The following is a 27,488-nucleotide window of genomic DNA, read 5'->3' on the forward strand; positions in this document are numbered from 1 at the left end:
AAATCTCTCTCTCTCTCTCTCTCTCTCTCTCTCTCTCTCCCTCTGTGTGTGTGTGTGTGTGTATGTGTGTGTCACATTCAAAAGTTGCTGGGGCTTAAACTGGCAAACCTTGCCCTGTGTGGCAAGCTATTAGAACTCAAATTTACCCACTTGCCAATCCTTAACCCCCTCCCCCACATCACACATCCTGCAAACACTGGCTGCCTATCAGCTACCAAGCCAGGTTCAAGGTCCAGCTATTTATTTAAGCCCTAAACAACTTGGGACCAGGAAACCTAGCAGACCACGTTCCCCAGTACAGACCAAGCCAAGCCTTAAGATGTTCCAAGGAAACTCTTCTGGATGTTCTGTGTGTGCATGTGTGAAAAACGCAAAACTGAGGTTTTGTACACCACATAGATGTAGTTGTATATGACTTTGGGGTATACAAATGATCTATAAAAATGTCTAGGAGTGTGGCATTCAGAACACCTGAACACAGTGTTTCATTTCTCATTTGGGTATGTGGCTTGGGAGACAGAAGCCATTCTGTGAAATAAAATAAAATAAAAAAGTTGAAATATATGAATGAGGTCCTTCCATCTGGCAGAACACAGACAGCAAAACAGGGCATTAATGGCAGGCACTTTGTATATCCATTTCTGTTTGGAAGGAAATGGCACCAGAAGAACCAACACTTGGAGCAAATGTGGTAGAACTGATCAAATATGTTTGGATGGGAGAGGGACAAATAACAGAGAGGAAATGACATTCAATAAATGGGTTTCTTCTGACTCCAGGGGAAAAATTGATCTGAATAATGCTAGATTACTTCATCAGCTTGAAGTTGCTGTAGGAAAAGAAACAAAATTTTATTTGCAGCATTTCTTTCTCTCTTCCCAAATAAGGTGCAAACATTCTGTTTTGATGAAATGGCCCATATATTAAGGCTGTACAAACTACGGGAGAAGTTTTTGCCTTCATTTCAGAAGAGTCTGAGAATCAATATCACGTTCCAATTCTTCTTGGTTCTCAGGGATGGATAAAGAGCCACCAGAGTTGCTTTCTTTCTTGGCACTTGGGAGAGTGCAAACCAGATATGTCTACTCGGAAGTAAGCTCAACAGAGTTCAATGGGGCTTTGCCCCCACACCAAGGAAGACTCGTGACACAAAACTGGAATAATGTTATATTTATTAAATATAACATACTAAATCAAATGGAATACAGCCAATTATTCATCTCAAAATACTTCGGGCAGGTGAGGCTAAGCCTAACTATGAGGGATTACACCCTTGCCATCTAAAGGCAACAATTCTCCTCAATCTGTAACTCCAGAGTCAAGGACGTGGGTGAATTCCTCCCTCCTTGCTCTTAGAGCCAGTTATGTGGTTCCAACCTCCACACCATGGCCCCGCCGTATAGGCATTCACCATGATGCGCAAGCTGGTCCCACAAGGACACTACCCAGATCCCCACCAGACCTGAAGCCCTGATGGTTCCTTAGGGTGTGTTCCTTTTCCAGACTGCCTTAATCACCTCAATTTAACCCCCGAATACCTCACCTGCCCGAAATCTATGCCAGCCAAAGCAGACACACCGCACCCAACCCGGGAAGCCAATTGAATTAAACCCAAGCAGTATGGAGTAGGCAAAACCAAAGGGATTCTGAAATCAGGATCCCCCCCAAAAAATTCCTACTCAGCCCCATTTTGGCGACCAGCGAAGCCCATACTGACAAGGGAGGGAGGGTGGGTGCCGCAAGGCGAAAAAGGCACGCGCTTGGGGGAAGGAGCAGCTTTATAACTGCTGCTCCTGCGCCCTTACCATTGGATGATCAATCTCACGTGGTGCCCTGCCTTACTTTCGAGAACCTTCCCGCGTCTTCCTTAAATAGGGTGAAGGCAAATTACGCCCCTTACAGGAACGTCATTCTCCCAGGGATGTAAGTAAGGGGATAACACCAAGGAGTTTTGTGGCACCTATAAGTCTGTCGAATTTATTATCACATAAACCTTATCCATCAAAAGTGTGAATCGTTACCCTGAGCTGCAGGTGTAGGCACATGGTTGGGTGATGGTGGTTTGCAATGGCAAAATGCAGAAAACTACACACATTGATAATTACATTAAAAAGAAAATGGAGGAGAAAAGAAAAATGGTTGATAACACAGACATTCTGGTGATGGTGACACAAATCACATTTGTAGTTTTTTTAAAAAATCCATTCTCCTGACTCTATCCACAACTAATAGCACTGAACCACTGTAACTAGCTTTACATATTATGAGGGATAGGGTCATACTGGAGCAACATTTCAAAGGAAGACTGCAATGTGAATCCAATAAATTACAAATCATCAAGAGGTTCAACATATTTTATACTGTATTACCTAGAGGAATTTTAATGAGTGACTAAGAAATATGCATAATATAAAGTAACTAATTAATAACCTAACTAAATAGGAACACTTACCAATTTTTCAACATCTGAATTTCTCGCTGGGTTTTGGAGCTCCAAAGAATCTGTTTCCAAATTGAAGAAATGCATTAGGAATAGGTGTGGGGTGTGGGGTGCAGTGACAACAAGATTTGGTTTGAACCCATTAGTTTGCCATTTTAGGATACAGCCTGCCTTGATGCAAGGCAGTTTGTAGGCTGCCCCAGTCTGGCACACAATCTTTCCAAGACTGCTTCATTTCTGCCACCCCCATTCATTTTTGCTAAATGAAATAATGGCTATAACTTTTTCCTTGTTGACAGAAATGAAACTTTCAGGTATAGTAGCCCCTCCAGAGTAGTTAAAGTATGACAAATTACAGGCAAATATATCTGGCAGCTTTTGTGCCTTGCACCATAACAATCAGATTTTTTTTCAAAATGGCAACTTATATAACTTTTTTAATATTTGTGAAGCATCGGATGAAATTTGCAGGCTAGCTTGCCTATTCTGAGAACACAAATATTGCCCCCCTTTTGAGGGATAACTGCAGTGGCTTTCCTGCCAGGACATTTTTAGGATGGGTAACAATGGGAATCACTTAATCTCCGTTAGAGGTTTGTGGGCAGTTGGACTGAAAATTACAGACACAATAGAGATGCCCCTGGAAACCTGCAAATTCCAAACAAATATTTTATTCTAGGGACCTTTAACATTGATTTTGAGGGATGAGAACTAAAAGGGATTAACTTCCTGGGTAAAATAATTCCCTCTGATTACAAGCTACACTTGTTAATCACAAAAGAACTCTCACCCTTCCTATTCTGGCATCTTCCTTAAGCTTAGAGACAGAAGTTTCATTCTTACAAAGCTGCTGTCTCTTCCAAAGTAGTGGAACTGGAGAGTGTTTGTATAATTATTCCCTCTGATTATAAGCTAGGAGCTCTTCCTTTGCACCCTCCCCTCACTTTTGTGTTTTCTCCTCTATTCCCCATTATTATGGCATTATGGCAAACTTGGAAACAATACTTTTACTTTTAGCAGACAATTGTCTGCAGCATTATTTTGATGTCTGGATCACTGAGATGCTATGCAGTACTTCAGGGGTCCCTGACTTGACACATGCCACTCTGTACAGATCCAGATTTGCCTCTAACATGCCAAAAATATCTCTAAGGAACCCTCAGGATTCATCTGAATCAGTTGCACAGTCCCAAGTAGGAATACTCCTTGTCCCATTAGCTCCTAGCCATGATGGCTATGTTCTGCCTCCATAGTCGAAGGCAGTATGCTTCTGAATACCAATTGCTGGAAATCACTTGAGGGAGAATGCTGTTGCACTCAGATCCTGCTTGTGGGCTTCCCATGGGCATCTGGTTGGCCACTGTGTGAACAGTAAGCTGGATTAAATGGTCCACTGGCCTGATCCTGTAGGCTCTTCTTAACTTCTTACGTTATGTTATCCTTCAGTTACACCCCCATTACCCATCATTCCTGGCTGTTGATCATGCTGTCTGGGAATTACTGGCTGATCGGAGTTGTAGCCCAACAGTATTTGAAAGGCACCAAACTGGGGAAGACTGTAACTGAGTACCATTGTCCAGGAAAAGTCCCAGTTTGAACAGAAAGCCGTAACAGCCCTTCCTGTTTGAGGAGAATCAATGGCCAGATTAAGTGAGAGGAGTCACTTCAGTACCTGGTAATCCTTTACTGCCCAGTAAATAAGTTTTAACTGCAGGGATAGCCAACCTGGTGCCCTCCAGATATTTTTAGACTACAAATCCCATCAGCCCTATCCAGTATGGCCAATGATCAGAGACAATCAGAACTGTAGTCCCTCAATACCTGGGGGGCACCACATTGTCTGTCCCTGAAAATCAAACTATAACCCTAGGCAATCATGACATAGGAGAGCTGGGGCTAAAGCCTTGACAGCAACAGGTCTTACCAGTTTAGTGTCTGTATGTGAGAGTCTTTTTAGCTCATCTGAGAATTCTCAGAGAAAATTAGGATACATATCAAAGAAACATGTTCTGCTTGTTCTGTGTTTCCCATTTTGGTATGTATGAGTTAAACATTTGTTCCCTGCAAATGTATTAACTCAAATGTAAAAATCCATTTCCTGTAAACAAGTAATCCCAGTGAAATAATTGAGCTTTCTGCTTGAGGAACCTTGTTGCGTATATAATATCTCTGCTTCACAGTTACTGGTGCTTAAAACTGGCATAAACATACAAAGGAGAGACCACAGTCCAAAATTTACAGGTTGCTTTTAATTAAGCCTGTGGATGAATCAAGAGGCCAGGACAAGTTGCGTAAAACTGCACTCCATGCCGGTGTGTGTGTCCACAACCTTGCCGTGCCTCAAAGTGAATGTCAGTCTATGTTTCATTGGATACTAACTGGACATTGTTTAATATGATGATGGGGCTTGTGACCTTCTCTGGGGGAATGGGAAGGAAATGTCCCTGTGGATAGGCAGAGGGACAAAAAGAAGTCACTTGGGGACTGGGAGAAGTCACTGGGAGAAGTCACTGGGAGGTGGGACAACAGCATAACTGGAGCAACATGGAAACATATTTCAGGAAGGGATGTTTTCCATCACCAGCCAACGTGGCCAATGCAAGGATGATGAGAGGAGTAGCCCAGCAACACCTGGAAGGCTAGAGGTTTCCTATACCGGCTCTAAATTGTAGCCTATAAGTCTATAATGGTGCCTTCAGACTGTCAGTGTTTTGCAGGAGGGATTCAAGAGCATACTGGAAATTTAGGTTTGCGCAATTTAAGTGGATTAAAGCATCCCATCATCCTAGTGCAGCAAATCCACTTTTTTAAAAACAACAACAATACAGAGAGATTTTTTTGCGGTTAGGAAAGTGCTCTAAAATATAGGATGAATGAATGATTAACAGGCATTCTTAAAATCACTGCACAAGCAAATTAGGATGAATGCAGGATGAATGCTCATGGTTGTATAACTTCCCTGCAAGCAAATCAAAACAAATGTGCAATAAAGACAGGATATAGTCTATCTTCCATGTAAGCTTTGTGCAAGCAAATCAGATGAGCAAATAGGTCATCTGAAAGAGCCCCACAGGTAGCATCATGCTAACCTTAGTGAAAATATATTATTTTTTATCTGGTGATTTACTCAGCACATACAGTGTATACCAAATTTCCCCTCTCACATGGTGGAGTGTGTGTTCTGCTCCTACAAAAACGAATAGAAGCATTTTTTGTTATTTTAATGGGGAGGTTGATCATGCTCTTGGTGCCCATGCATGGCAGCTTTCAAACATGAATTAATGAACAGGGTGAATGCTCATAGGCATATAACAACCCCACAAACAAATCAGAATGAATACTCAATAAGGACTGGGCATAGGGCCCATCTACACTATATGTTTAAAGCAGTATCATACCACTTTAAACAGTAATTGCTTCCCCCAAGGAATCAAGGGGGCTGTAATTGGTTAATGGTGCTGAGAGTTGTTAGGAGATCCCTGTTTCCCTTTCAGAGGTACAATTCTCTGAGTGCTTTAACAGTTAATCCCTCTTCCCAGGGAACTTTGGGAAGTGAGCATTGCCACCAGCATTGGCTATGTATATACATCATACACCAGCCCTACTTACTTTTAGCCATGGGAGTATTTTCCAATGCACTATTTTTCTCTGATACGATGATGGACACCTGTTTGTTCAGTACATAAACTCATGCAGGGACATTTCCCTTTATCACAGCGATTAATCAAGACATAGCAGAGCCTTAAGGACAGAAGGACCTTGGAAGAGAGGAAATGGAACTCAAATGAATGGAACAGCATGAACAGCATGACAGAAAATGATGATCAGTAGTTCATGAAAGAGGCATGTCATGAAATGGGAGGGTAGATTCCTATGGTTTTCTCAGCAGCATAAGGCATTTAAAAGAACCAAGTGATCATTTCACATCTTTATTTGAGAGATACTGGCAAAATCATAGCAAGAAAAGAAATACTGTTATGATAAAAGTCGCATTCACAAAGGTGTCGGTGGGCCTTCATAACAGAGCTACTGTTCTCAGGGATTAGGCACATTCTGTCCCATAACATTCCTGCAGAATGATGGTCACGCCAGCTAAAACATGAGACTTTGGAATGGTACCTCATATGAGTCAGGGAATGGAGCCCAGTGGGGTGAGTATGGATTAGAAAAAAAGATCAGATCGTGCACATGTCTGTAAGTGCTCAGATCTTGATCACCAAATGCTGGAATACAAATACAGTTCCACAAACCAATCAATTGAAGGGTTTGGGACATAGGAAGCTGCCTTATACAAAGTCAGACCATTGGTCCAACCAGTTCAGTATGGTCTACACTGCCTGGCAGCAGCTCTCCAGGATTTCTGACAGGGCCCTTGCCCAGCCTTACCTAGAGATGCTGGGGGTGGAATTCAGGACCTTCTGTATTCAAGGCAGATGCTCTGCCACTGAGCTACGGACCTTGCACTAGTGGAGGATATAATAGTGACATAATAGCAATAAATAAAATTTCCAGATATAATCAGTCAGAATTGATTTTTCAGCCAAACTGGACACTGTACATCTTTTCAATGCCAGAGCCAGACTCAATGGGCAGCAACTTTTTGAGCTGAGTTTTTATTTTCAAGGTCACCATTGAAATATTTAGCCCATCCCTATTCAAGCCAATCTGAATATAATTCGCAAGGATTGAAAAATTCAGAAAAAAGGAACCCACATCACTCAGCTACCAAGTGTCGTGACAGCAAATGAGCTTAACACTTTCTCTAAGTAAGTGCTGCTAGACAGCAACCTATCAGAAGACAGCTATGAAATAAATACCATATTAGGCCCCCCCCCAAGACATATATATACAGGGAAAAGGAAACATATTGGGAAGATGAAAGAAAAATTGTGCCAATCCAGTGTTTTAAGGGATAAAGATTAAGATAATGGAAGCAATTATAAGGCAGCTTAGCTCTGCAAAGGATTTTTGGATTGCAAAACATTCTGGGCACGAGCAAGAGGCTTAACATCCTTTGGTTTCCCTTTGCCTGTTGGTTGTATCTTGCTTTTTGAGACAATTGCACAGTTTAATGGACTTAGGCTTGCAACATACTTTGTTATCTCTTTAAAAACTGCATTTATTCAAACATTTCAGGTTGTCTCATTGCAACTATGTGCTGACTGATGGCAGAGACTGAAAACATAAAACTCCAGATTTTATTAGAATTAGAGCGGCAGAGTAGGTTGGCTGGATAGGGACTATAACAACACTATTTCTAACATTTAATATCTTGTAACTAATGAAATTTATTTTGTTTGTTCAAAATCCTGTGTGTCAGCTTGGTCACATATGCTACTACAACAGGGTCCAATTCCATACCTATACTTATACCAGTCCTGCTATCAGTGTACACCAGTGCTCACCTTTTGAGGAAAAGGGTGGTGGGCAGAAGCTTGTGGATCAGAGGGTATATTTGACACAGGATGAGGCAGATGTCCTGTGGAGGATTTCCTGATCCATATCCATATCCATATTTTGTAATATCTTTTCGGCGCCAGGTCAAAACTTTTAGATCCATCCCTGTCACTTGAGGCTCAGATAGCCTCTGTGGCACGGGGTGCTTTCTACCAGCTTCGGCTGGTGGCCCAGCTGTGTCCCTATCTGGACAGAGAGAACCTCGCTTCAGTAGTTCATGCGCTGGTAACCTCGAAATTAGATTACTGCAATGAGCTCTACGTGGGGCTGCCTCTGAAGACGGTTTGGAAACTGCAGCTTGTGCAGAATGCAGCGGCCAGATTGTTAATGGGGACCAGACGGTCCGACCATATAACACTGACTCTGGCCCGCTTGCACTGGCTGCCTATTTGTTTCCGGGCCCGGTTCAAAGTGCTAGTTTTGACCTATAAAGCCTTACACGGCATAGGACCACAATACCTGTTCGAACGCCTCCCCCGTTATGAACCTGCCCGTACACTACGTTCATCATCAAAGACCCTCCTCCGAGTTCCTACTCATAGGGAAGCTCGGAGGATGGCAACGCGGAAAAGGGCCTTTTCTGTGGTGGCCCCCGAACTGTGGAATGATCTCCCGGAAGAAATACGCCTGGCGCCATCGTTAATATCTTTTCGGCGCCAGGTCAAAACTTTTCTTTTCACCCAGGCTTTTTAATTAATTTATTATGTTTAGTATACGCTGACATTGTTTTAATTTTTAATATTTTTAACTTTTTGTATGTTTTATATTGATACATGTCTTGTATTTTGCTATTTCTTGTCTTGTGAACCGCCCAGAGAGCTTCGGCTATGGGGCGGTCTATAAGTTTAATGAAATAAATAAATGAAATAAAAATAAATAAGCACGGGGTATCAGGAGGTAGAATCCTGGAGAGGCATGGGGGTGGACATCACAAGTGGTGGCAGTAGCGGTGGGATCTGAAATAAAAGGGTTTTATTTCGTGGTCAGCTAAAGGCTACTGAATAAAAAGGAATCAGTCACAAGGTGGTGACAGACAAGGAGTACACTGGTGAAACAATATCTCTAACCCAGACTAGTGAAAGTGCAGTTGAAACATTGTTTGAGAGAGAAAAGGAAAGGGCGAAAAACTGGGAAGATGGAGATTATGTCGATGAAGAAAGAGAGCTTGATTGACAAATGTAAACAGTTAAATCATCCTCATGGAGTGAAATCAGCTGATGAGCTAAAGCTCATTCTTGTAGATTACCTCAGAGGTAAAGGTGCTGGGGAGGCTGAGGGAATGGCAGATAGATCCGCACCTGTGGAAATGAATCCTCAATATCTGGAGTTCCAGAGAGAGAAACTAAAGGCAGAAATGCAACAAAGAGAGATAGACAGACTGAATTAGAAAGATTAAAACAGAATGAAGATGAAATCAGACACAGGGAAAAGGAAAGAGAATCAGAATTTGAAAAAGAGAAAATGCTGAGGGAATAGAGTAGGAGAGCGGAGGAGGCAGCCAGACCTATCAAAAATTTCTCCTAAAGATTTCATTTCCTATAAATGTGGGGAGGATCCCCAAATATTTTTTAACAGTTTTGAGAAAGCTGTTCAAATGTGGAATTTCAATCCTAGGGAATATATGAGGTATATTTCAAATTTATTAAAAGGAGAATTATCTGAAATATATAATAGTTTTTCAGCTGAAGTGGCAGTAGATTTTGACACCTTTAAGGCTGTTGTCTATCAAAGGTTTAGGTTTGGACTAGAATTTTTTAGAAAGAAATTTAGAAATACCACAGTAACTTCTTCTAAATCCTATGTGGAATTTGGTTTTAAACTTACTGTTTTGATAAATGGATTGATAGTGTCAATGCCAAAACAAAAGAAGACATTAGAGATCTTATGATTTTGAATCAGTTCATTTTTCAGTTAACTCTGGAAATAAGATTGCTTGTGAGTGATCAGAATCCAAAGAATGTCAGAGAAGCTGCTAGTTTAGTAGACAATTTTTCTATGAATAGAGGTTTTAACATTCATAGTAGAACAAGTAAGATTACCAACACTAAAATAAAATGGGGGATTTCAAAAAGACACAGACAAGGGTAAAAATCAGCAAACACCATCCAGTCCAGAGAAACAGCTGTCTGTTAAATCTCTGTTTGGCAACACAGGCAAAGCATATTTTCACAGTGGATTAATTGGGCATATTAAGTCTGCATGTCCCCAACTGGGAATTAATAAAGAAAAACTACTTCAGTGAGGCATGTTCAGGTTCAGAATAACACCTTGTCAGACAATCCTGAGGGGTTACAGTGCTAAATGCCGAAATGGGATAAAGTACCTGAGTTTGACAACACTTTCAGAGAGATAGTGACTGTGAATGAAAATAATTACTTGGCCGTTTTGGACACAGGGGCAAAAATATCACTTATACACTCAGATCTGATTAATCCTGAAAATATTTTACCCCAGAAAACCATTACCATCAAATGTATAAGGAGAGAGCCTGTTCAAATACCATTGGCCAGAGTTAAAGTAAACTGGAGAGATTTTCAGGGACAATATGAGGTATGGGTTAACAATGAGCAGAGTAAATCTTTTATTCTGGGGAAAGACATTATGCCTCATGATTGACAGGTATACATTGTCACTAGGTCCCAGAAGGAAAGAGGAAAGAAAGTTTCAGTGTTGGCTGAGGAAATTGAGGCCTGCAAAAATGTAACAGAAGCAAATCCAAAGTGGACTCTGTTGCCTAGCAATCAGGGAGAGGCACAGGCTTGGGATTCAAGTGACTTGGCATCTTCTGGAATTGCAGCTCAGGGAGATATAGAGTTTAAAAATGCTCCTTTAGATGATTAGAGCTTAGAATCTCTGAGAGCCCCAGCACAGAAGGAAGAAAGTTCTTTTAGTGCTTCTCAAACAGAACAGATCTTCTGTGAGAATGGCTTACTGTATAGAAAATGGCTGCCATCTAACAGAGATAAGTGTTTTGTGGCTGTCCAAAGACATACAGTCTTCAGCTGTTGAAATTGGCCCATGATATACCTGTGGCTGGACATTTGGGATTTGGGAAAACATGTAGACATTTATCACTCAATTTCTATCGTCCAAATATCTCCAAAGAGGTTACAGAATACTGTAAATCCTGTAAGACATGCCAACATGTGGAGAAAGGACTGGAAAGCACCATTACAGGCTGACATAGTATGTCCTTCCATAAAACCTACTCAGAGTGGAAAACATTTTGTGCTTACAGTGGCTGATTTCACATCTCGCTTTCGAGATGCTGAAGTTCTCACAAATATTGATGCTATGACAGTTTTCAGAGGCTATGTTAAAGATATTATCATGTTTAGGATTTCCTCATGAATTAATATCTGATAGGGAACTGTATCCCTATCAGATATAGTCCAAAGTGGAGATGTTGTGGCATAAAGCATCTCACATCAACAGTGTATCATCCCCAAACAAATGGCTTGGTTGAGAGATATAATGGGAAAATAAAAATGATTAAATCATATGTAGCAGGACACCCATATAATTGGGACCAAAAAGTCATGTCTGTTGTATGCCTTTCGTGACGTGCCCCAGGATTCAACTGTTTTTCACCTTTTGAATTGATGTTTGGGAGAAGTGGAAGAAATCCTTCAGACCTGTTGAAAGAAAGTTGGGAAGATGTAGTTTCTGAGGAGAGAGTGACTATAGTGCAATATGTTATGGACCTTCACCAAAGGTTAAAGGAAACAATAGAACTGGCTCATGCAAATCTGGCCACTGCACATCAAAGGCATAAACAGTGGTATGATCAAAAACCCAGAACAAGAAGTTTTGAAAGTGGTGGCAAAGTTATGGTTTTCCAGCCTAGAAAACACAATAAACTGGAAGCTGGATGGGAAGGGCCATATATGGTCAAAGATAAATATTACCTTACCACCTTTACTGTTTCAAAGGTAGATCAAAGAAAGCAGAAAGTGGTACATGTGAATATGCCGAAACCATTTTGCAGCAGAGAGGCTCCTTTTTACCATCTTACAATTTTACCCTCAGATGATTATAGAAAAGAAGAAGATTTATTACACAGAAGCAAAGAGCAAGGAGGCCTTTATCAAGTTAAGTGGGCTACAGATACACCTGAAGAGATCCAAAATGCTATTTGGGGAATCCTAGAAAAGATTTCACACCATTTTAGTTCCAAAACTAGGAGAACCAATCTGATAAGCCATGTTATCAAGACCAGGAATCATCCTCCCATAAGAACAGCTGCATGCAGAAGGAATGAGGAAGTGAAATGGTCTGAAGCTTGTCAACCGTCTTTGGAACAACTGAAGCAAGCTCTGTGCAAAGCTCTCACTCTCATGGCTCCTTTATACTGAGAAATCATATTAACTACTGATTATTCAGAAATAGGAATTGGAGCTAGGAATTGGAGAGGCAATAATACACCCAATAGTCTATTTCAGTGGCAAGTTAATTGAAAGAGAGCCAACAATGCCAAGGGTCAGGGATGATGGGAGTTGTAGTTCAGCAGGATGTGCAGGACCTAGCACCTTGAGATAAAGTGAGCAAAGCCATGACAGGAGAGGATACATTTACTCACCACCCAAAACCCTTGGCACAGCCAGCTCTGGGGTAGTAGGGATTTCTGCACCCATTATTATTTTTGCCATACAATGATGACTTTTCTATGCTATGACATCTATTAATGCAACCCAGCCAGAGCTGATTAAAAATCAATGAGAATGTTGCCTTGGATATGTATTGTGCGGTTGAAAGAGATGCATGTGAATATTGCGATCACAAGTCCTACATTTCAGAGGACAGTCTTCTATTTGAAGGAGGTTTCAGTTTGAAGGAGTGTCTAGTCCAGGTCTGGTTTAAAGATAAACCAGGGGAGAGAGACTCTGTTGCCATCAGGGGAGGCTGCTTCCACCTGCCTTGCCCCACCCTCCAGCCTTCAAAAGGAAGCTGCCTCAAGAGAAGGACTATGAGGGGAGAGAGACTCTGTTGCCATCAGGGGAGGCTGTTTCCACCTGCCTTGCCCCACCCTCCAGCCTTCAAAAGGGAGCTGCCTCAAGAGAAGGACAATGAGGGGAGAGAGACTCTGTTGCCATCAGGGGAGGCTGCTTCCACCTGCCTTGCCCCACCCTCCAGCCTTCAAAAGGGAGCTTCTTTAGGAGGACTTTCTGATCTTTGGGTTGGGCTGTGTGGGTTGGGGGATAGCTTCTACTTTGTTGTTTAGTTTTATTGCTTCTTTTTTGATGTTTATATACTTTTATGTCTGATGTTTATATACCTTTATTTTGTACGTCGCTCAGAGTGGCTGGGTTTCCAGCCAGATGAGTGACTAATAAATCGAATAAAATAAATAAAAATAATAAATAAAAGATCCTAAGAAAGGGGCCCAGAAGTTGCCCATCAACAGTCAGCACTTGAGAAGGCAGACAGGTCACCTGGTCACATTCTTTTGAACTATGGCGAGATGAATTGCATATCTATTTAACTTACAGCAATTATTTCTAAACATGCAAATATTAAGTACGTTATATAAATCATTGTAGCATCAGTTCTTCCTCATTTCTGATTATATATTTTCTCTTTTTGGTAATGTGAATGGGTCCAGTCTCATAACTATGTGTCCCACACTTTTAAATCTGTGTGCCTGAAAGTTATAGACCAGAAATAGGGTAGAGATTGTGGGTATTCACCAATTCTAAATTGGGGTATAAATTTTAAATTCTAAATAGGGGGTGTAAATTTAGAGCTTTGAGTAGAACCGATAAGACACTACAGCATATTTACGGCACCATATTTCATGAGTGTACATAATTACCTGTATCTTGCTGCATTAATGTTTGGAATTTCAATAAATAAACCCTTTAGTTTAAATATTATCTTTCTGCGCCATTTCAGATCAGTTCTGCTGACTACTTGCTTGATTAAACTCAAATAAATGTTATTTTCAGCACATAAAATTTTGCATAATCCAGTCATTATTAGTAATGGGCTTGGTTTTTTTTAAATGCTTTCATTTGCCACAGGCTGCAAGAAATGATCTCATCTTATACATCCAAAATGAATCCACTAATTGAAGAGGCAGCAGATAACACAGCCGAGCAAAGGCCAAAGACCAATTTTAATTAAAACTTGAGGTGAAGGCATTGAACTATAACAGCAAAACTGACAGAACCTAATGGTTACAGAGTGTTACAATCCAGCTTTGAAACCTTTGGCATGATCACCTGGGGAATTCTCCTGTGCAAGCACCCACCCCTTCACTAGTGGAATGAGTGATTAGTTTAGTTTACTTGGTTCTATGCAGTGGAGGCTGGTCCATTAGGCAAATGGGGTTCTGTCCCATTCAACCTCCAGCTGCCTGCCTTCTTACTTACAACCAGTCCAGGGGGCGGCATTGCCATCCTCCTCCTTAACCTCTGTGTTGCCCTGGAGAACACAGCTGGAATTAATTGGCTTTGTCTGTCATTGGTACTAGATCCGCCTACTGGTTGTCTCCCTGCCTTCCACCCTACCAGTCCCAATAAGCACCAACCATCACTGGCACTTCTGTGCATCTTTGTGGGGTTTGGAAGGTCATCCTGTTGAAATTCTGACCCATGGATATTTCTCCTTTTTAAAAAAAATGCAGACTATTGTCCTAGTCAAGAGCCAAATTCAGATGGATATGAATGAGTAGAGTGTGGAATAAGGTAACATCCACTGGATAAAGGAAGTCATCCATTGGATGCATCCCCTGATTTCTATGTGTTCTTCCAAAGCTGCCCACAAGTGCACAAGCGTCCTTTATTTATTTCTTTTCTTTCATTTATACCCCATCTTTCTTCTATCATGGAACTCCTGGCAGCATGCAAGTAGTTCCCAGGCAGTCTCTTATCCAGGCACTGACCAAACTCAGACCTGCTTAGCTTCAGCAAGGTGGTGCCCTAATGTGCCTTCAAACCCTGTCCTGAAACTTATATGTGAGTAGGTTCTCCTCACAGTTACAGAGAATGCCTAGAGGTCAGAGGCGTTGGAGCCAAAAGGAACAATCACAGTTCTCCTGGTGTATCCATGGACATGTCACATGAACAGGGCTAATATTAAGCCTAGACAATGTGTGGCTAGAGATAAAAACATAAGAAGATCCCTTCAGGTTCAAAACAAAGGCCTGTCTAGTCCAGCATTCTGTTTTCACAGGGGGCAACCAGATGCCTACAAGAAGGATATGCATGTGAGAGAACTCTTCATGCTGTTGTTCCCCAGCAACTGGTATTCAGAGGCAAGCTGCCTCTCAATGTTTTATACAATCATCATGACTAATAATACAAGCAGGGGTAAAGACTGTAGCTCAGTGGTAGAGCATCTGCCTTGCATGCAGAAAGTCCCAGGTTCAACCTCCGGCATCTCCAGGTAGGGCTGGGAGAGACTCCCTGCCTGGAACCTTGGAAAGCTGCTGTCAGTTAGAGTAAACAATACCAAGCTACTGTAGATGGACAAGTAGGTCTGAGTCAGTATTAGACAGCTTCCTAAGTTTCTAGATTTTTTAAAAGGCTGCATTGCTGTAAGGGTTTTTTTGGGGGGGCAGGGGACGATTTGATTACTTTCAGTGAATTAACAGCTTTTGCAGTGGGGTCCATTTGAGGACCTGCCCCCTGCCCCAGCCACTGGCCTCTGTTCTGAGATCCAGATGGTTTTAAGTGGGAATAGTCCTCATTTCAAGGACACATTTTTAATAATATTTCTCCTACTGGGAGAAAGGGCAGGATATAAATCTAATAAATAAATAAAATATTTATTTGTCGCTTTTCTTCACAAAAGTGAATCGAAAGTGACAAACTATAAAAAAATAAACCAATATAAATTGATAATTGATGGCCAACAAAGCTTGGTGGTAATCAATGGGAGACTGATCATTTTCACACTTGTGTTGACAAAGAAGAAGGAAAGTGGGTTTGACGGCAAGCTTTTTGCAGAGCTGATATATTTAGTCAATTAGATTAATTGATTAAGAGTGACCCAAAAGATGCCCTGATTAATGGGTTAAAATTAATAACATAATTTCAATGCAAGTAACTATAAACCAAATGGGAAGTGCCATCTTGGAAGAAACATTCCCCCCTGAATAAAAGATGCTTCTTCTAAAGCATCTCTTCTTAGAAAAATACATGCTTCTTCTATAAATATCTTTTGCCTTTAAAACTATTTGTTTCTAATATGCAAGCTGATGCAGATTTAATAACATAGGTGATAATGAAACAATAATCATTCATATTAAGTTGTCTTTAATTGGGTGACAGTCCTTGTTTTGGGGTATCCTTGCACCAAGTGTCCAGGACTGGGACACTTGTGGTTCTCCAGATGTTGTTGGACTAAGACTTCCATCATCTCTGACCACTGGCCCTGCTGGCTGGAGCTGATGGGATTTGGAGTCCAGGAACATCTGGAAGGCCACAGATGGTCTCTGGTTTCCTACTCTAAAGTTGCCTGTTGTATGTTCAAAATTGTCCATTTCAATCCAAATAGCATGCAGAGAGCCATGCCTTTCAATTTCATCACAGTCACAAACAGTTCTCAAAAGGGAAGTCCCAAAAGCCCCCCCCCCCGCATTTCCTGCTGCTAATTATTGGCAGAATTAGACAGGGATGGTGCATTGTGAGATTAATATATGGAAACTCCCAGCAAAACAAAGACATCAAAACCTCTCTCCAGAGATCATTCATAATTTGTCATCTTGTTCAGTTGAAATAAAATGGGCCTTACCATCAGTTGCATACAAGCTATTTTGTTTCATTGTCAGTGGAAAGGGAGACTATAAGGAAATGGGCTTTGAAACAATAGTCAGATCAGAAGAGATGTGGATGAACCTCATCACACAGAGAGAAGGACCTCTCTTTCTGATCTTAGGAACATAGGAAGCTGCCTTATACCAAGTTGGACCATTGGTCCATCTACATCAGCACAGCCTGCTCTGATTGGCTGTGGTTCTCTGAGGGGTTTCAAATTAGGATCTCTCTCAGGCCTTCCTGGAGATGCCAGGGATTGAACCCGGGGCCTTCTGCATGCAAGACCAAGGTACTGCCCATCTCCTTAAGGGAGACCATAGTGCAGTTACAGGGGTGGTTTATGAAATTTGAAAGTCATAGAAATGAATTCTGGGTCAATTGTAAAGACAGAAGGAAAGAGGTGAAGGTAGCAGTGAGTCAAATGTCCACCCCCAGAAGAGTTTTTACCACCCCATTTTCAGGGTGTGAAGTTGAGGAGCCAATTTAGTAGACTACCAGGGGGCTTATTGGGGGGGAACTCTGCCTTTAGGTGCCATGTTTGTGATGATAGGAGTTGCAGTTCAGCAACATCTGGAGGGCCAAACGTATTGGATACACTACTGAGCTAGATGGACCAATGGCCTGACTCAGTATAAGGGAGGTTTCTATGCTTTTCTAGATGGTGACACTACTGGGTCCTTCAAGAGCAAACAAAATGCTTTGTCTTACGAAGTTTCTTTAAAGAACATGAAAATGTTCTAAGGTTAGTTGTGTAACTAAAGACCATAGTTCAACCTGTTCCTTATCATTGGAAAAAACAGACCTCCAAATTGCATATGATTGGCTACGTGATGGCAGGAACAGGGTAGCAAGGAGAGAGAAGGAGCTACTTTGTAGCAAATTAATATTCTTGCTTACATCTGTGTTTGCTTAATTAGTCTAGAGACGGAGATGCACTAATGAGAAATGCTTATAAAGGGAGAAAGGTCTGCTGAGGGGAAAGACAAAGCCAGATTCTAAATGAGTTGCAGCCTTGTTTATGGAGTAAAGCTGGAATAATTACATTGGGGGTTGTCAGCAAGAGGGAAGGCAAGGGGAGAACTGCTATCCTGGGGAATCAAGAATTTTGCTCAATAAAGTTGAAATAAATACCGTGTAATAATATTTTTGTTATTCATGCACACAGGATATTCCATCGAGGCTGAGGAAGCATTCTCAGCCCAAGGGCCGCATTCTCTTCTGGGCAATCTTTCAAGCACCACATGCCAGTGGTGAGCCAGAAGCAAAAACGTGTGGAGCAAAATGGGTGAGATTTCCATTTGTACAGTAGGTTGGCTTCTTTCCATTCACACATCCTCCTCTATCAGAAGTCCAGGCAAGGAAAAAGTGTTATGAGGGCTAAAGGACATATTCCAACCAGGCCAACCCCTCCCCCCCCAAAAAAACTCAAGAGGGTGCAAAGCAGGTCTAGTGAGGGGTGTGGCTCTGGAGGGTGTGAGAGTCCAAAGGGCCAGGTAGGGAGGCTTACATTTGACCTGTAGGCCTGAGGTGGCTTTGATTTGGATTCCTTCATTGAGCAGGGGGTTGGACTTGATGGCCTTATTAGGCCCCTTCCAGCTCTACTATTCTATGGTTCTATCCTTGCTTTAAGTAATATATCAGATGTATATTAGAAGGGGCTAGGAAAAATGCAGGTGTGCCCCCTCCCCCTGTGTGTGGGACTATTGGCTGTTGGTCAGTCCGCACCTCAAAATCTCCCCCTTTTCTCTAACTTTTCTATACACTGCTAAGAAGGACTTCACTTCTGTCCCCACCGTTGCTAACTAAGGAGAGCCAACATCTGTTGCCTACAGCAGGGCTTCCCAAACTGCATCTGTCCATAAGCTTCATTCAGGTGGCTCGTGGTATGTTGGCACGAAATATTTCTATTGATTTTTAACTGTATGTTATTGCTTCTTTTTTATTTCTTACAGTGTATTTGACTTCTATGGAGTGTGAATTGTAATACACTAAAAATACAACCTAAGAAATAAAAGCGGCAATAAAAAGACAATTGAAAACCACACAGTGTCTAGTACAGCGCACTGCAATATGCAGTATGCAGGGAAATCATTGAGTGGTCCACCAAAACCATAAAAGAATTTCAAGTGGTCCAAGGGAAAACAAGTTGGGGAACTGCTGGTCTACAGTAATCTCTGCCCCCATTTCCTTATCTTTTTTGAGGAGGGGAGGGGGGACTCCCAGAAGATGCATGGCTACAACTAGAGATGAATGCCATTTTGAGCTGGACCCAAATTCAGAATTGTCTTCTTGGCCTGACTAAAGAAAATAAAATAGTGATATTCTATATATTCTGCTCACTGTTTTATGGGACTCCCCTTTTCATGGATTGAAATGGGCTTTCATTGCCTCATCTATGGTTTGTTTTATGAAATATGGAGAGGTTTTATTGTTAGTAGCACCAGAGCCAGCACCAGGCATGTCAGGGCCCTTGGGCACCAGCCTGCACCGGCCCCTGGCACCCGCATGCATACATGTGCCACCTACCTACCTTTCCCTTGAAGTGAATGCTGCCTGCACTATACACACATGCCTGCCATCCCCATCCTTGCTGGAAAGCATTCAGTTTTCAGATTTCTGTAGAATGTGATCCAAAGTTGGAACACACTTTTTCCACTAAAAAGAGAGAGATGCTTTCCACTTTCTCTCTTTATAGGAGTTTATGTTGCATTTTTTATAAAATTCAAATTGCAAAGAGAAAAATATAGTTTTCAGATGAAAATCGATTATCACATTTGGATCTTTTCTGCTACCAAGAACTTTCAGCTCTGCTTTTCCACCCTCAAGCACAATTACAATCAATGCATGTGTGTCTCTCAGATTTAATTTGACAGCTTTCCTGAATTTGTCCTGAGAGTGCTATGTTTGGATTTAGGAAATGAACATCTTTTATATAAAAAAAAAGTTCTTAGCATTCTTGCTTTGCATCCTTTACAGAACTTGCTTCTATCTGCATTTGTGTCCCACCCCACACACACATTTAGTTTTCAGAGATATACTGCCTCTGCATATGGAAGTTCCATTAAACTATTAATATCATTCCCACTGTAGGGGGGGTGCATTTGCCTCCACCCCCCACCTTCAAGAGGGAGACAAAGGTGGTTTGGCCTGTAGGGAGGGGCAGAGATCACATGGCCACTTTGGCCAACCCAACACTCCCTTTTCACATCTTTTTCTGCCCCCACCCTCCCGCACTTTCAGTATGGGCTTTGCCAGTTGCCTTTTAGGGGCCGAGGAGGATTTTTGGGGGAAGATTGGCATTTTGCATCCCCCTTGTTTTGCTGACTCCGTACTTCGGGGCTTAATTTATTTGGCTCTTGGAGTGATGTGGTTGCTTACCTGTTGGTGTGGAGTCCAGGCAGGTGAACAGTTTTGGGGGGGTCAAATTAGGTATACTAAAACAATATGGGGTCAGGAGCACCCTCTAGGGATCTCCCAGTGCTTTGTGCCTAAGGTGGGGACTGGGGGATGTCCCTTGTGCCCTTGCTTGCACATTTTGGGTGAACACCAGTACAGAGGGGCCTGGGTGCATGGGTGGGGGTACACACCCTAGGCTTGCTTAGTGAGGAGGGACAGTATTTCCTCCTCATCCTTGTCTGGGGAGCCACAGCCTACAGCTGGCCACATGCCCAGGGGTCTGGTGGAATGTTTTCCCACCAGAGTTAGATTGAACTTCACCTGCCCTGGCAATTTGAATTTGGTTAAATTTGGTTGATTTGGCCTGCAGGTTTTCCAAACATTTATTATAATTAAATAAATATAACATAAATCTAATGTGGTGTCCTGACTCTTCCTTTGGGTGTGGGGACAATAGCTGTTAAAGAACCTATCCTCCATACATTTATCTAAACTTTTCTGAAGCCCATCTGAAGCTAGCAGACAACTCCATGAGATGTAGGAAGAGTCTAGCCCAGCATCACTGTCGCCACAGTGACCAACCATGTGCCAATGAGAAGATGAGAAGACCATAAGCAGGACATACGTGCAACAGTAACTGGTATTCAGAGGCATTTTGCCTCTGATACTGGGATATTGCACAGCCATCATGAGCAGAGATGGGGGGGGGAATTTCAATTCAGTTTGCATCTAAAGCCTAATCTATTAAATTTGCACTTTTCAAAACAGTATGCAAACTGAAATGTAGCCGTTCTTCAAAATTTGCACTTCTCCAAAATTTGCACTTCTGTAATGCAGTTCCCCAGCCAAGTGACATGCACAAAAATTAGTATTTTATTTATTATTTTATTTTTATTTATTTATTAGATGCATATCCTGCCCTATATATGAGGGTAAAGTGTGCATAAAATGCATATATTAGTGAAAATAACTTTAAAAATGCATAATACATAGGAAAAGTGTTTGCAAAACTGTGTTCGTTAATCAAAACTGCATTTGTTGTTGTTGTTATGTGCCTCTAAGTCGACTACGTCTTATGGTGACCCTATGAATCCATGACCTCCAAGAGCATCTGTCATGAACCACCCTGTTCAGGTCTTGTAACGAAACTGCATACAAAAATGTTTATTAGGAGAAATTCACACTAAAAGGCTGATGAATTTTAATAAGGATTTTTTTTTTTAAAAAAAACATGGTTGCAGAAATGTGGAGAACTGAATTTACGACTGGGAAAATGAGAAACCTGGAGAACAAACATGGACAGACTTGTCCATATCTAATTGCAACTGGGGGGCACTGACAGCCTCGCCCTCTATGAATATAATCTCCTTTTATAGCCCTCCAAGTTGGTGGTCATGACTGCATCCTGTAGGAGCAAATTCTATAGTTTAACCATCTACCATAGTTTATCTGATTTTCTGGCAGTTAGTTATGTAAGTTAGGGTATAATCCAACCCACATTTATGCTGGGCTGGGGGGAGTTCGATGCGACGGATCTCCAACTGAGCTGGCTGGGTCCCAGCTCAGCCAGGCTACACCGGTGTAAGTCAGCCCGGCTTAACTGGAGTTCAGCAGTGCCAGCCCCCATTTCCACGAGTCTGAGATTTTTTTAAAGAAAAAGTCCTCATGAAAAAGCATCAGAATTTTAATGCAAACCTCTCTTAAAATACACATTCTTGTATGCCCTTTTCCCCAACATGCACATTTTTTCAGTGATTTTCCCTCAAATAATGCATTTTGTATGCTATTTTCACTAATTTTGGGACAATTTGGGGGGCATGTTGTTGTTGTTTGTTGTTGGTGATGATGTTGTACACATTTCTTGACTAGAGAACAGCACTGCAAAATTTGTGGAGGTGTGCATTTTGAAGATTCAGGTTCTTGTATTGTTCCAGAAACTGCAAATTAGGTAGGTTTACTTTTAAATGCAACTGAATCAAATTTCTCCCGCGTCCCTACTTAGAGGGAAATAAACGCTATTGAACGCCGAGAGACTTACTTCTGATCATAGGATTGCAATGTCTGACAGTAGGACCTCCATATATAAATGAAACTTGAGCCTTTGATGAAGAGGCAGGCAGGTAGAGGTAGTGATGCTTTCTGCCCTCTGCTGGTTTCCGGCACCCACAGAGCTATTGTATATGCTGATTCCTGATTGTACATTGTTCCTACAAATAGGCAAATATCTAATGTGATTGCACCCCATTGGCTGAAGTTTATTGCTTGTGATTAGGTTATATTTAGGGGTCGTTTGTATTTTATTCAGTATTCTATCAGGCTGCCATAGGCCCCAACTGCACGATACATTTAAAGCAATATCATGCCAGTTTAAACAGCCATGGCTTTCCCCAAAGAATCCTGGAAGTGTAGTTTGTTAAGGGTGCTGAGAGTTATTAGGAGATCCCTCTTCCCCTCACAGAGCTACAATTCCCAGAATGATTTATCAATCAATCCCTCTTCCAAGGGAGCTCTGAGCACTGTGAGGGGAAGAGGGATCTCCTAATAACTCTCAGCTAGGGTTGCCAGGTTCATGGCATGAGACTGATCCTGTATCTTTAGGAGAAGAGAAAGTCAGCCAAGTGCAAGTGTTTTTGCAACACTGTAATGAGAAAAACCACAAGGTGGAATTCTGCCTCCCCCCTGCACAACTTTTAAAGATACAGAAGACCTCTTGGTTGCTCCACTCTGGGATGATCGAGAAAAGATCCTGGCCCTCCTCTGTATGACAACCTTTCAAGTACTTCAAGAGTGCTATCATATCTCCCCTCAGTCTTGCCCAGTTCTTTCCATCTCCCCTCATAGGGCTTTGCTGTTATATTCCTGTTATGTGTGGGTGTGAAATCTGGACAGTGAAAAAGTGGATAAGAGAAAAATCAACAATGTGGTGTTGGAGGAGAGCTTTGCGGGTACCATGGACTGTGAAAAAGACAAATAATTGGGTGTTAGAACAAATTAAACTAGAACTATCACTAGAAGCTAAAATGATGAAACGGAGGTTATATTTTGGACACATAATGAGAAGACATGATTCAGTAGAAAAGACAATGATACTGGGAAAAACAGAAGGGAGTAGAAAAAGAGGAAAACCAAACAAGAGATGGATTGATTCCATAAAGGAAACCACAGACCTGAACTTACAAAATTTGAACAGGATGGTTCATGACAGATGCTATTGGAGGTCACTGATTCATAGGGTCATCATAAGTTGTAATCGACTTGAAGGCACATAACAACAACAACAACAACAACAAGTCTGCAGCCCTATATATATTTGCCTTGGAGTAAACCCCATTGAACACAATGGGGCTTACCTCTAAAGAGACATGTATAGGATGGCACTCCAACATATGCCGCATTTCTGTCAATGGGACTTATTCAGTCCCAACATTAGCTGACTCTTGCCTATATTTCTTTTTTCTTTTTTTAATGTCATGATTCTAGAGTAGCATTGTCCACTTGGATTCATTTTTAGATCCAATGTGATATTGTTGGTGATGTGTAGAGAACTTCAAAGTAAGGTGGCAGCTCAGTAGAAGATCATTTGCTTTGCATGAAAAAGGTCCCTGGGTTAATCTCCAGCACCTCCCGGTAGGGCTGGGAATGTTCCCTGCCTGAAACCCTAGACAGACCCTACCAGTCAGTGTAGACAATACTGAGCTAGATCGACCAATGGTACGACTCAATATAAGGCAGCTTCCTGCATTCTCTTGTCTGCTCCATTATAGGTAATTGTTGTCTATGGTTGTAGGTAAAAGTCTGTCATTATTAAAAACAAAAAGAGCAGAAAAGTTAGAACAAATCACTAGTGGACACATGGTAACAATTCACCCTTGAATCATTCTGTGATTCCCCCCTGCCTTTTGTCAAAGGCAAGATCTCACATAGAACAAAGTTCAATAGTTCTGAAAGGTTGGATGTGGGCAGTTATTGCTATGGCAGGGATGTCAAAAGCTGTTTTTAAAACTTGCATTCTGGAAAATCCTGTTGTTGGAGGTCAGAGCCACTGGCCAGTCCTTTGGTACATTCATGCATCGCTTTTCTGCAACCTTTACTAACTCCTGGCTTCTCAATCTCCTATTATTGGAGGCAGGTGAGGGAACACAGTGCCCACTGTATTACTTTGTTCAGTGGTTTTGCAGAACTGGATTAATCTGTCAATCAGCCCTAATATTCTTTGCAGCTCCAGACGAAACTGAGTTTTGTGCAATGAGATTAACTCCACTGTAACTTCAAAGGACTCCATCCGGTTTCTTTCATCCATGTCCTCATTTTTGTTGCTATGCAAGCTGGGGCCATATGACTGGGCTATCCCTGGGATCAATGTTTCAAAGAAGAAGAACGGACCTTTAGTGTGGCAGCACCTACCCTGTGGAATTCCCTCCCTTTGAATATTAAGCAGGCGCCATCTCTGCTAACTTTTTGGCGCCTTTTGAAGACTTCCCTCTTGCAACAAGCCTTTTAGTTTCAGACCTATCCCAGTCTGCATCTGCGTTAGAATTGCTTAATATATTTTTTAATAATGTTTTTAACCCTTTTTAAAAGTTGTATTTTTAAATGTTTTTAACACTGTTTTATTTTAATATATTTGAAGATCTGTTTTTATGATGCTTTAAAGTGTTTTTAGCACTTTGTTTGCTGTGCTGGGCTCCTGCTGGGAGGAAGGGTGGGATACAAATTAGATAATAAATAAAAATAAATAAATAAGTGGCCATGCTTTATAGCTAGTACGGGGAACTGCCAACCTGTGGGCCAGAACTGGATATAACTTGCAACCTTGGGTGTGTAACTGGATGTGCCTTTGAATGTAACTTGCAATCTTGCCTCTCCCACACCAGTTACGCTTGGAAAATAAAGTTTTGATTGATGCCAATGGAAAGTTGTCCCCCAACCCTAATGTCTGCACTGGAGGGGGAAAGGGATTTTCATTGGAATGATAGCTCTCCCCCCAACCCTAATTGCTTAGAAAATGGAGGGGGGTTGTCCTGATCATAGTACATGGGGAGAGAAGAGTAAATCGTCCCCACCCTGGCTACCTTTCCATTCCTTTCCTCTGTGAATCCTATGGGGAAGGGTCATAGCTCAATGGAGGAACATCTCACTTGTATGCAAAAGGTCCCAGGTTCAATCCCCAACATCTCCAGGTAGGTCTGAGAAAGATTCCCTGACTTAAACACTGGGGAGATGCTGCTGGTCAATGTTGACAATATTGCGCAAGATGGACCAATGGTCTGACTCCTATATTCCACTGTAAAAGGATTACAGGTTACTGGCCCTATCAGCACATCTTGTAGCATACATTAATTGTATTGTGTGAAGTCAAAGTTATTTTTGTCAAGAACAGCTGGCCTGGAGGGGCAGAGCTGCAGCAATATCCTTCAATCATCAGCATCACAGCTGCTTGGGAATACTCCTCCGGCAGAGATTCGGCAGGCATCCTCGCTATTGACTTTCAGGTGTCTCCCAACGGCCTTTTTTTGTGGAGCTTTTTAAAATGCCTTTTGAGTAGCTAGTCATTTTAATGATTGCTTTGTATAGCTTCAAAATGTTTTTATGTTGCTGTACAATGCCCTGATGTTTTGCAAGAAGGCAGCATATAAATGCTTTTATAAATAAACACACACTGGGAAGGAAGTGCATTGGCTACCCGTGAGTGAAAAGATAATGCATACAGCAGTTTTAAGAAACTTTAATTATAGATGACAGGGCTAGCAATGGGCTGGACCAATGTGGTGATTGTTAGTCCTCATGGTTTTTGACCTTTGGGAATGTTGGCTGATTGGCTTCTTTTCTGTAGGCCTGAGAGAGAGAGAGAATTAATGCCCAGAAGCCAATTTGGATGTTTTCCACTCTGTGTTCTCTTGCTCTTTCTCTCATTTTCTGATATGTCATTACGTCGAACAAAAGATATTTTTCTCCCTCAGTGTGCCTAGACTAGATTTTCAGACAAATGTCCTTTTGCTGGTTCCAAAAATCAGAGAAAATGAAATGATTTGTAGAAAACAGGGAAGGGGAAAAACAACCTCCGAAAGAAGCAAGTACCTATGTGTAAGTATATACATAGATTCCTCCTCCTCCCACACCCCAAACCAGTCAGGGAAAGGGAGAGAGAAGAAATGCCCCTTGTTATTTTATTTCTTCTGCATGGTTCTGAGGTAGATATGAGCCAGTTACAAAGATAATGGAGAGAAATCATGTTGATTTGAAGCCACCACTGAGCTTCCTCTTGGGAGTAAAATAGTTGTAAATCATGACAAGAGAATTTGATCCTCAGACTCCAGCAATCTGAAGCTTGTTGAGACCTGAGGTGTAAACAAAGTGTCAATCATTGATAACTCCATTTTCATGTCATCATTCTCTCTTTAATTCTACTGCATTAATTCCACCATCCCAATTAATTGGAGTTAAGTTATAGCAAAGTTCAAATGGAGACATTGACTCTGACCTTTAAAATGTTCATGCCAAATTTGCCTGTGAAGGCTCAGTTCAGACGGTTCTGAGGAGTTCTGAGGAGTTTCATCTTTTGAAATATTACAAATCTTATCTTGAAAGTATTGCTGTCTGAGATTTCAAGCAAAACATTTCTTCCATCGTATACTCAAGTACTCACCCTTAATTGATTTCTGGGCTTCCCTTTCAAAAGATGAAGTCTACTCCACACTTCAACAATATCTATTTTGTACTTCTTTAATGGATCAAATTCTTCTCATTAAGGTCTGCAATTATCTGTGACACTCATATTAACTAGATGTAAATAAAAGCCCGTTTCCCTGTGCTTCTTAATTGTGTTCTTTTATCTTCCAGGACATGCATTATAAAGAGATGAAGAAATGTTAATTGCTGATAAATATCATTAGTGGGGGTACGATCATCTCACATATTTATAATAGATTTATTAAGACAAATTAAGTTAGGTTTTATTTTTCCCAATGCCTGTACAGCCTTTCATACCGCATGGTATAAAAAGAATGATGATGATTACATTTGCATTTTGACTTTCCATTCCAAAAATTCACAAGGTGGCAAAATACCATGAGAACCAGTGCAAAACATGAAAGACAACAATAATATCCCAAGCACAGCTGTCATGAGTCAAGCTGAGCCACATGGCTCAGATGGTGGACCTGAAGAGGTGGCTGATCATGCATCCCCTGTCATCCACCATCCACAGGGCAGCCAGTCACCATGCTTCCCTGACTGACTGGCCAGCCAGCTGTTTCTTGTCCACAGCCAGTGAGACTCCTTTCAGACTCTGATGCCTCACTCCAAGGAAGAGATCCTTCCTCAAAGTGAGGCACTATGGGTGTGGTGGCCCTGGAGAATGTCTGCTGGCCTGGCAAGGAGAGCTGGTAACAGATGACAGTATGCTTCTGAATACCAGTTGCTGGAAACCACAGGAG

This window comes from Rhineura floridana, chromosome 16 (genome assembly GCF_030035675.1).
Source record: "Rhineura floridana isolate rRhiFlo1 chromosome 16, rRhiFlo1.hap2, whole genome shotgun sequence".
In the NCBI taxonomy this organism is placed as follows: Eukaryota; Metazoa; Chordata; class Lepidosauria; order Squamata; family Rhineuridae; genus Rhineura; species Rhineura floridana.